General features: G+C 37.9%; 1 protein-coding gene across 10 annotated transcripts in view; it reads left to right on the top strand.

The window, feature by feature from the left end:
* The first annotated feature begins 3,562 nt into the window (after positions 1 to 3,562).
* Positions 3,563 to 11,682, top strand: part of mef2cb (myocyte enhancer factor 2cb) — a 270,409-nt gene continuing 262,289 nt past the window's right edge. For 6 of the 10 annotated variants that reach the window (XM_069890591.1, XM_069890576.1, XM_069890585.1 and 3 more), the window contains exons 1-2: positions 6,815 to 7,008; positions 7,356 to 7,445. The gene's annotated coding sequence lies outside the window, so the exon portion shown is untranslated. The other 4 variants (XM_069890549.1, XM_069890557.1, XM_069890562.1 and 1 more) reach the window with 4 other exon arrangements.

The following is an 11,682-nucleotide window of genomic DNA, read 5'->3' as shown; positions in this document are numbered from 1 at the left end:
TAAATGACATCTGAACTTTTCCACGCTTCTTAAAGAAAGGTTATATCATTTTTTCATGATCTCTTCATTCCAGAGTACTTTATGGTCAGTTACACAATGTAATGCAATGTAGAACATCTCAGTTTAAAAAAAAAACGTATAATTCATCTTCTTAATCATCTCTGACAAAGAAAGAAGATTACAATTTGGTCAGCCTGCTATAGCAACCTGAATATTTTATGATGCAATTCACTGATCACCTTGCTGGATGTTTATTTATGGTAAATGGTAGGATACTGAGGAGTGTGGTAGAATAGATGGATCTGGGAATGTGGTGTCACAGATAGATAAGAGTTGTAAAGCGAGCTTTTTGGCAAATTGACTTTCTAAATCAAAGTATTGAGTACAAGAGTTGGGATGTTATGGCAAAGTTGTACAAGACATTGAAGAGGCCAAATTTGGAGTATGTATGCAGTTTTGGTCACTTAATGACAGGAAAGATATCAATAAGATAGAAAGAGTGCAGAGAAGATTTACTAGGATATTGCCAGGATTTCAGAAACTGAGTAACAGGGAAAAGTTAAATAGCTTAGGACTTTATTCCTTGGAATATAGAAGAATGAGGGGAGATTTGATAGAGGAATTTAAAATTATAGAGGGATAGACAGATTAAATGTAGATAGGCTTTTTTCCTCTGAGGGTAGGTGAGATACAATCCAGAGGACATGGGTTAAGAGTGAAAGGGGAAAAGTTTAGGGGGAACTTCTTCACACAGAGAGTGGTGGGAGTGTAGAATGAGCTGCCAGCTGAGGTGGTGAAAGTGGGCTTAATTTTAACATTTATAGAAGAATTTGGACAGGCACATAGATGGGAGATGTGTGGAGGGTTCTGGACTGGGTGGAGGTCAGTGGGACTAGGCAGAAAAATAGTTCAGCAGAGACTAGAAAGGCCAAAGGGTCTGTTTCTGTGCTGTAATGTTCTATGGCCTTCATTTCTATAGGAAGTGCAGCATGAAATGCTAAGCCCAACCAATCTGTATTCAGCAGCCATGTAAGAATGGAAATTAAATTTATCAAACAGTTTCATGATTTATCCCAGTACTTGATATCTTGTTGCTAAACAGCCTTGCTTTAAATGGTTGTTTCTTTCTTGCTTGGTGTTGTTTGTGAATGATTGACTTCAATATGCCATCACCTTGGTTTCTATCTCAGTGCAAAGGATTCCTCTGGAAATCAAGTTCAAGCTCAGGACACATGGTGCAACATGTCATTTGAGTGGATGACCATCTGACAAAAGGGCCAATCAACAATCTCAGGAGGACTTCCTCACTCAGTCAATTTTGATGCAAAGCTATCTGTAATAAGAAACCAATGAAAGAGGTTATTTCCTCCACTGTATTCATATTTAGCTCAATGTTCCACCCTTCTCACTTTCCAAAGTGGGTATATACTCTCTGCAGGCCATGTACTCACAATTCCAAACTCAAGGAGCTGTGTTATTTTCATGGCCCAGTTATATTCTTCTTCTCGTTTCACTGCATTTGATGTGGGTCTTATGACAAGGAACAGGAACACATGCAAACTACATATCTATTGGAAAACATTACCTTGAAGTCAATCCCGATGCTTATTATTTGGGTGATTATTAAAGAATATTCCATTTCAAAAGTATTACTGCTCAGATGCTTCAATCTTAGTGTGCTTGATGGGTAACTCTCACAACAATGTCCTCGTCGCCCTGCTGATAATGGTAGTTATGACTGTGGAAGGAAGGCCATGAATACTCTGATTCATCTCCCTGCAGGTTATTGCATTTGGACTGCTTCCCTGCAGAGGTCCCAGAAATATTTCACTATAGTTTATTTCAACATAAAAATGTTAATATCAAGAGAGTTAGTGACAAAATAATATTTTACCAAAGTCAATTAGTCACTTTCAATTATATTAATTTCAGACTTTTAACAGGTGTTGACAAACGATTATCTGGCAGTTTTTGTGACTGCGTATAAAACACAAAGCAAGGAGCTTGGCATCGACAAAAACAATCTTGTTTACACATTTAAAGTACAAAGAATACATTGTTAGAGAAGTAGTCTTCAAAATAATTTCACTATTCGTGCTGAAACTTCCGAATGGTAGAGGCAATGATGAGATCATTATGTTTGCACTGGCTGGCCACAAGTACCTCAGGACTGGTAATGGCCACAGTATTTGCCAGGATCATATTAGCAATATTGATGTAAAGTTTGCAGCAGCTTAATTTATAAACCCAAACCAAAGCATGATTATAGCATTTCCACACATTATGTTGTTCAATGTTCATAGCACATCAAATGGAATTGTCTGGTATCAGACCAGTTCTTGTGAACACAACTGGGAAGCAAAAGCCTCTTCTTGACTCATTCATGGTTTACTTATACTGCACACTAGAATGAAGAAGCTTGAACTAATTGGTGCTACAATGCCTTCAAACATGGACAGATTCACAAATCGAAACAAATGATTAATCTGGATCAATGCTCTCTTTGGTGTGCTCCAGTTTGAGTGGTGATAATTCAAAATATCATCCACTCATTAGCTGTGAAGACAATTTACTTTTATATTACACTTTCTAGGTAACCTCATTTGCCTTCAATTATAAAGGATGTGGTAAGGTTAATGATGCAATATTATTGTAGCATTAAAATAAGGTATGCCATACTGTCTTAGAAATACTAAACAGCATATCATTCAAAAATGTAAATACATTGTAAAATCTAACCATGCAAGGCATCTTTTTCACTACATCCATCATCACATGTAAAACATTTATCTTTAGAACTTAAGAGAGAAAATTGGATTTGACTTTCCAATTGGCATCATAAACAATGTACATTGTTGTTACCCAAATGTCACATTTCTGGAACATTTGTTTTGTTGTTGATTTATAGCCTGCCATTTACTTCTTTACAATATACAAAGCTATCACCATACAGTTCAAACATTAAAATATTATTAACTAAACTTACAGGAATGATGCCACTACATTAATTTGTTTATTTCTATTTAGTTTATTTTATATTTATTATTACTTGTTATCCTGATCCTATTATTGACAAATTGCCAATTGCAAAGTAAACATAATTGAATTTTAGGTAAGAGAGGACAAAACTTTCCACTTAAAAATTTGAATATTATGACAGAAAGGCTTTTATGTGCAACTCATCCAACTCAAGAACCAGTGTTACTTTCTGTCAACCTACAAATTGTAATGTATTAGCAACTAAATATAGTTTGCTGTTGTAAGACAGAATAATTTTCAGTTAAAGTAAAACATTACCTTTTGGCATATGTAACTAATTTAATTGGCAAAAAAAAAGATTTGGATAAGACCGGATTTCATTTTTCCATCTGAACCCTGTTCATGCTTGCTTGGGCAGTAATCCTATTTCTCTTGCCAGCGTTGACAAAGGTCTGACTGTTAGTGATACCTTTCAGGGCTAAATTTACTGCAGAGTGACAGAGGCAGGTGGACACAGGGCATCTAGCCATTTGTGCAAAGCATCATGCAACTATAGGTCAACATCGAGAAGGGAAAAGGACGTTGTCTTCAGAGTTGAAACAGATCGAAGCAAGCTCAGCCCGAAGAGGGGGGTTTCTCTTCAAAGCCAGCTGGTCTGGCTTTATCTTTAGGATTTTTTTTACCTGCATCGTTTGATCAGCGGACCCTGCAGCAGGTGCTGCAGAGCACAGAAAGGGAAGAAAGACATAGGTATGTTTTTTTTTGTTGAAATTAACTATAACCAAAGTATCACCCTAAATAATTACAGAATTGAAGCACCTAAGCTTTACCTCAGCAGAAAGATAGTAATTTCTACAGACAGTCTAATATTTGAAATGCTCTAAACTTTATGTTTAAAGAAATGCAACATATGAATAATGATTGTATAATCACAAAGTACAGGCTCTTAAACACTGATGTTGTTGTCTATTGCCTTACATGGTGAACAAAGGAGAGTTTGAAATTAGAGTTAAAAATACACCAAAGTAAATCAAGGGAATACAATATTCAGGATAAAATAGGAAATATATAGGTTTTTCTTGAATTTAATAAAAGTTATATTCAGTTTCTAGTTCGATGTAAAATCTTCAGAGAAAAATCAACTTCGACATTATATGAATGATTAATTTTTTTTAACTTTAGATTCATCAAGTTAAATGTTTTGTAACATTGGTAAAGTTTATAAATATATATGAATCAAATTGCATTGGAAAGATTTTAATAAAGCATTTGGAAAAAACTCAGATGCTTTATAAAGTCAAAAAAGTATTGTACCTGCTGCCACAGATCTTCATCACTTTGTTAACCTATAACCAAAAGACAAATATTTAATAACATAAATGTCCATTGCAAGCATTTAATTATGTATTTTTTGTAAATGTAAAGTTTACCTTAATGTTAAAATAATTAAAAGATGCAAAGTAATGTCAAGATATTGATATCAATCTGTTCTGAGTAAATGTAGCAGCTGGTTATGGTGTGCAGATGGTTTAAGTTGTGCTTCCAAAACTTAATTTATCAAATTACCTTTGTTGTTCATTGCTGCATAAGAATGATTGTAGCAGATTCAATGGAAAAATTAAGATAGCACCGGTGACTGACTTTAATCATTCGGATTTAGTCCAAATTCAAAAAACTGGCTGACATAATCTTGACTTTGACATACATAATTTACAACTGTCCTCTAGGTCATCCTGCTAATGTAGACTGCAGTAGTGTCTGTCTCTGTAGAATTACTGCAAATAAGAAATGGATACTTCATTTGAGTTTTTTTTTTCACAGCCTTGACAGTTGAGTACTTTTACAAATTTATAAGAAAAATGGAATGTAGAATTCAAATGTAATATTCTAATCTTGATTGTTAAACTTCAAAAACTTTCTTAATCAAAAAGGTTAACATTGCTTTAAATGACATGAACTAAATGGGATAAAAGGTCTGATTAAGTTCCTCTTTAAAAAAAAGCAAGATTTACTAATTATAGGAGTCAAACTAAAGGAAGCTAAACTAATTATTTGTGCCCATGAATCTCCATAAATTTAGTTATGCTTGTGAAAGGTGGGCCATTTTTTTTCATGTCTCTTCCTCACCAACCTTTTTTACATTTTCTTCCCAGTCCACTGGTTTGATGTACAACAAGACAAGGTTATGGTTTGTTAGAATGCATGAAAGATTACTTCATAAATGTATTTAACTGATGAACCAGAATAGCAACAGTAAAACCTTGAATTGTTTCCATGGGTAAGTTATTTAATGTCACACGGGTTTTCAGAGATCCCACCCATTTAATTCATTTGAAGTAAATTTAAAAGATTCTTTAATTCCATCCAAATAACTTATGAATGATAAGGAATATTTACCAACTCTAAAAGACACGTGGTTAAAACGTTTCCTAGGGCTATACGTATAATTTAAATGCTGCTTTTACCCAACCCAACCTGTAATTCTATTTTAAGTCCAGACCATCAGAAGCGCAGCTAAAGGTTATTTATCCTCATTAAGAATACTTAGCTCAATAGTCCATAAAAATACGTGATCATTTAAACTTGGGTGCTGGGCAAAAGCATTTCATACAAATCAAAACCAATGTGTAAATTGGTGGCATAAAAGGACTAAAAGAGCAATAAATGTTTTACAGCGCAATATTTAAAGTGAGTGATCAGATAACATGATTGGCTTCGCGTGAGGGATCTAGGATCTTCCAGTAAATTGAAGGGAAATGCATTCACGAATAAATGTTTTTTTTTTTGGGGGGGGGGGGGATGAACATTCCTGCACACTACCACTTTTTTTTGTGGAAAGAAAATGTCTAAGAAACGATACCTTAGCAAAGTCATGCACGCCAACGCCTAATTAAAATAGTGAGCTCATTCAAACAAGTCGAGTTAGTGAGCACGCCAAATTTCCAGATTCCCATTGTTAGCGTTTAATCAAATGAACATTCTTTTTAAATTGCTTTGTCCCGTGATAACTAATAGCAATAATAATCTGTGATTAAACTATTAAATAAATGCTCCATCGGCTCATCTTTTTCGTATGCCAACGATCCAAACGTCATTTGGCAGGCAAGCTCTTTTGATCAGCTGGGAGGCCTGGTGCACAAGTTTTCGTTCTTGCACAGCTATGAAAATGCAGTTTTGTTGCGATTGATCCCCCCCCACCACCACCATGACGTGTGAAGTTGAAATCGCAGCTTCTGCCACCGGCAGCACCTTTCTCTGCAGAACTTCGGGTGATTGACAGGTGCGGGCCGCGCGCCGATCGCTTTGGTCGTGACGTCAACGGAGCAGAGGGAGACTGAATCCGGGCACTGGATTGATGAGGGAGGGAGGGAGGGAGATATTATGCAAACATTTTTTTAAAAAAACCTGTTACCGCGCCGTCTAAAAGTTTATCCAGTGCAAGTGGGTGAGAAAGACTTGTAACAACATTTTATAATCAATCCCATTCATCCACAAGTCAACATCTTGTGCTGTAAGCAACTCTTCAGGGAGCGTAAGTCGGTTTCTTTCTAAACCCTCACCACGCCAACCATCCGGATTAAATCTGTCATTGCTTTAGTATCAGTGATAGCCGCCATTCCACCCCGGGCGGCAAGACCAGGTCCGGCAGCCGCCAGCGGGAAGAAGCGGCGTCGAACTCCTCCTCCGGCCAGCGCCGAGCAACACTGGGGCGGGAGGCGGAACCGGGCGCGCGCAGCCGGCCGCGAGCCGAGCGTGACGTCGGGTCGGAGACGCGAGCGAGCCGAGCGCGGGCCCCGCCTCCCCGTGCCGGAGCTGCTGCTCCGCTAAATATAGAAGCAGATACACAGAGAGAGAGCGCCTGAGTAACCGGGCAGGGCTTTCTCTCTAACTCACTGCGAAATGGCTCGGGCTAGAGCTCTTAATGTGTCATTTTGTTAAAAGTACTGGGGTGGGTTTTTTTTTTGGAAGAAAAAAAAACATTAATGCGTGCAAATCTCAGTCCTCAGTCGATTTGCCTTCCTCTCACTGGTCAGTAAAAAAAAGAACTTATTTGCTGCAAAAAGATTCAGCAGTTCAGCTTTAATGATTAGATTACACCAGTAATTGTTTAATGCTTGAAGCTAAATTACGGGCTGTGGATGTAGCTGTGGTTTAAATTGGGTTGCTTCCTCTACACCCCCCTTTCCCCCTGAAACTTGCGTGGTTCCAACCCGAGGAAGGAATTAAATGTTAATGCTCTTGTTATTGTTTCAGCCGTGCTTTTGTTTAATCTTTAATGTTCACATGGCCCGCCAACGTGTTTGTTGTTGATGGGGGGGTGGGGGGAACGATGACGCCGGTTGATGTGCTTGTAATGTGCTTTCTCCTTGATCCAGGGTGTCGGAGAAGTTGGAGCAGTTCAAGTAACTTTCAGGTCGTTTTTGGAGAGGGAGACGGTGGAGGACGCGGCATCGTCGAGGTTTGCGGTAAGTGGGACCCCCCCCCCCCACCCTCTCCACCTTTTCATTCTCCTGTGCGCTTATTCCCTCTGAGGTCCTGTGTTGACATGTGTGTTCTGCGTGAAAGTGCAGAAATCACCCAATGACTAGGATGGAGATGGTGTGGATCAGATCTCCGGGTGAGAAGGAAAAAAAAACCCAAAGTAAAAGCAAATCACTGGTCATTTTTATTTATTTCCCGTTTTTATACTTCGTGTTTGCCGTTTGGGGTGGGATTGGGTCCCAACTAAATGGCTCTTGAAATAGCATAACAGATGAAATCTAACAGTATCACTTAATCCTTTTGACACTGTTACCAGCGGTTACGCTGTTGCCCTTCACAGAGTAACGTGATTGTACTGGTAGTCATTTGCATCCTATCTGATAGTCTTTAAATTCCCACCGTTTTACGTTTAATCGTTTGCAATGATGTGTCAGTGACCATTCCCTTGGAATGAATACTTTCCGCCCAATCACGGAATGACTTTTATCCTGCACTTCATCTTGCGCAGAGTGTCATGTTACTTGAATTGCGCCGAATCGGTGGCGAAGATTGATTATTTGCGATTTTTTAACTTTAAGAATCTTTATCTGTAGTGGTGTGTACTTCCTGTACTGATGTAATCCAGGAAAGTTGACGCCGTCCGGGGAAAGCTGCTTGTTTCAATTTCCAAGTAGCCGTTCGGAATAGCATTATTGCTGTAAAATGGGCCGTCAGTCTTGGCGCGTTAAGAATGTCTCTGACAGCGAGAGGAATGTTGAGCTGCTTTCCAACTAATACTGCTGCGCATTTTACAGAACCAGTGTCTTGTTTCGTATCAACTCATTATAATGGGTTGTCCGAATTTTATTTTCAAACTTAATTTTCACTCTGAAGATCGTCCCCTCCACACGCCCCTGTTTCTCCTTGTAATCTTTATTCAGATTCTTTAATGCCATTTCCATCCATCTAGTTCGTTGATGCATTCTTTTGTTTGATTCCGAACACACAAGCCCCCTAATTTGGAACGTTATTTTCTACAAATACTATTTTGTACTTAATTCATCATTTTTCAAAGTTCTAAGTGCTTACACATTTTCAGAACACGAACTACATCAGTAAAGGAACCCTTTTATTACCTGAAAGAGTACATCAGTAAAGGAACCCTTTTATTGCCTGAAAGAGTACATCAGTAAAGGAACCCTTTTATTGCCTGAAAGAGTGCATCTACAACTCCCACTGCCTTCGAAAGGCAGCCAATATATTTGAAGGTCTTCATCAGACATTCTCTTTTCCCTCTTCCCATCGTGGAGGAGGGATTCATTGGGAAAGTTTAAAGTCCGTTTCCTCCCCGCCACCATCAGGCTCCTGAATGAACCTCATAACAGTGCTGTCATTATGTCCTTGTTGCTATTACTCTGTCATTGAGCTCTTCACAAGGTTGTATGGACGTCAGAAGTGTCCTGTTAGTCTCCCAGCAGAAGAACTTTTTGTGCTGTATTTTGTGACAAATGAACTTCTCCATAAATTCATGACCGAATTGGAGAGCAATAAAATAATTTTACCTGGATAAAACTCGAGTTGTATTGAATTTGGCAACATTTGTCCAGTATTTAGTAAGAAATTGAAAAACATAGGAATACCCCTTTAATAAGATTAATATCCTCATGAATTGTCGAAGGGGTGAGTTATTCCCGGAGTTGTTCTGTCCCCAGTAAATGTTAAATGTATCAGACTTGGGGCTATGATACGTTACATTGTAATCCACGTTGCTGGACTGCTGTCAGGGAAGGCCATGTTCAATGTTACGTGTACAAAACAAAATATGACAGATCTTGCTCTAAAGATTTGGAGGCGTTAAATACATGCGAATTAAAGCTGCAGCGTGTTGTATCAAATTGAGAAGTGCAAACAGGTTGCTTATCCTGTGGGGGGCAATGAGTGTTGGCTAATCACGAGGCGTTTTCTGCACTGTCTTGTGGTTTAGGAAAATGCTGAACATTTCATCCCGCCCCTTTCCAAGAGTGAAACTGATAATCCATAAAACTGGTTTAGGATTGTAGGAGAAAACTGGTCGTGTTACCCCTTTCTCACTGCCGTTTAACAAAATTATCTGGAGGTTTATTATTTGAATCTCCACCAATGGAATCCATTCATCGATCAAGTAGATGGAAATCTTTTTGAGGCGAGCAGATAGTCCTTCGAAAGCAGGCATTTATTCACCTTCCGTTTGGAGAAGACTTATTTTCAGAGGAGATTAGAAAGTGAGTGAAATCCAGCAGAGAGGATAAATTTAAATTTCTGCAATACTTTGCGGTTGCTACTTGTGATAGTTGGAAGCGTCGCCGCCCCACTTTCTTGACAGGTATTGCAAACTACTGCTCCAGCTGTCAACATTCCGTTTATTTTCCGTGTTTAGGCGCCGTTGAGGTTGCGATGTTTGTAAGATGAAACCTGCTACTTTGTGTTGTCTGATATATAGTGTTGTTGATTACATTCTGATGCTTTGACCTTGCTGCGTGTGCTCCGTGTTCCCATTTGACTTGAAGGAGTAATGGGCTCTTCGGAGTACAATAAATGATGCTTCGTTTTTTTAAGAATAACGTATTATTGCCTCTACTGCAATGGTATACGTTTTAATTGTTAATATTTTCAACCTTTAATTCGTAAGAAAATTATGAACTGTGCATTTGCAGACAGTTTAGAAACACATCCTTCATATTACAGTAAAAGATGGAAGGTTAAGAGTTAACTAAATTGTATATTTTAAAATTTGCCCAAAGCCAACATTGTGGATCTAAATATGATCTGACTGGATGGAGTGAACTTTATGCCGATTCAAATTTGAATGGAGATTTCTTGGTGCTGATTTTGTTTTTTTTTTGTTTACTTCTATTTCCTGGTATCTCTGAGTACACAGGTAGGAAGGAACATTGGCATGAAAACTTTGAAAATGACTACCATAGCTCCTTTCTGCTTGCATTGTCGTCAGATATTGAATGGGGAAGGCATTCGTTGAGAATAGTAAACAACTATCATTGACTTGGCAAAGATGACTTCAGAAGTATCATACATTTTTGGCAGAGCTTGTTTTGAGAGGCCACCGTTTTCTATTTTCTTTCAGGTGTTTTGGAAAACAATTAGTAGTTTGAACTAAATAGCTGATGGTAGACTCCCTCTTCCCCCCCCCCCCCCCCCCCTACACACACACACACTTTTCTGCATCTGCACAAGGAAAACGGGGATGGGTTGACAATGTGGTGGAATTTGCAAGCCTTTTAAGACCAAACAAATAAAAATAGCATGTCTCCAGCATATGTAGTTTGCCTGGTCAAGAAAATGAATAATTAAACCTTACAGAATCAGTACGCAAATAGGAATGGCCTTTAGATATTAGTAACAGGTTTCAATGTAGATCTTTTTTATGCAAAGTTTTTTTTCTGGTGGTGCCAGATTGGGTTAAATTGAAATAGTACTGAGGCAAAAATCTATCATAAAAATTAACAACACTAGGAAAGGAATATATTTGATCATTTGTAAGTGGTAATGTGTAGTATGACGCTAATACCCTTGTACAGTTTTGATTGGTCATTTTAAAGTAATGAAGTAATGAATTGGGATAGGGCAGCTCACATGCTGTGCCATTATAATTTGGTATTATAGGATGCTATTTCAAAGTTGGACATGTAATTATAATTTAGAATTGTTGCAAAACTTCAAAAACAATTTGTATGTAATCAGATTATTAATTCAAAATATCTCTCTAAATTTTTTAATTGACATTTCACATTGGACAATAGAAAAAATGTTGTTCTTCATAATTACACATTTAGTATGAGCTATTTGTATAATAGTGTCAGAATCGTCTGGATAACTTTTTTTAAAAATCAGATAAGATATTTTAATAATCGCTTATTGCTTTTAGTTTTAAATCTTAAATCTGCTTGCCCTAAGGGAAACTTGTAGCATGTGGCTATCTTATTAGAGATATACTCATTAGTACTTTAATCTTAAAATCTCATAGGCATTTGGACATTTAAGTGCAAGCTCTGTGTGGCCTGTCATCTTGAAGAAATCAGACTGGCTTTCACAGACAATTGATGAAAAACCAGCCCTGACAGCAGTCTTGTGTATCATACATGGAAAGGATTTGACTGTTCACGTGTCATCCTGATTGGCTTGAGACCAGAACTGATTGCCTGGGCAAAGCAAGGCACACTCCAGTTTCAATTGATTATCATATGA

This window comes from Narcine bancroftii, chromosome 1 (genome assembly GCF_036971445.1).
Source record: "Narcine bancroftii isolate sNarBan1 chromosome 1, sNarBan1.hap1, whole genome shotgun sequence".
Lineage (NCBI taxonomy): Eukaryota > Metazoa > Chordata > Chondrichthyes > Torpediniformes > Narcinidae > Narcine > Narcine bancroftii.
Note: the sequence above shows the minus strand (reverse complement) of the source record. Positions and strands in the feature narration are given on the sequence as shown.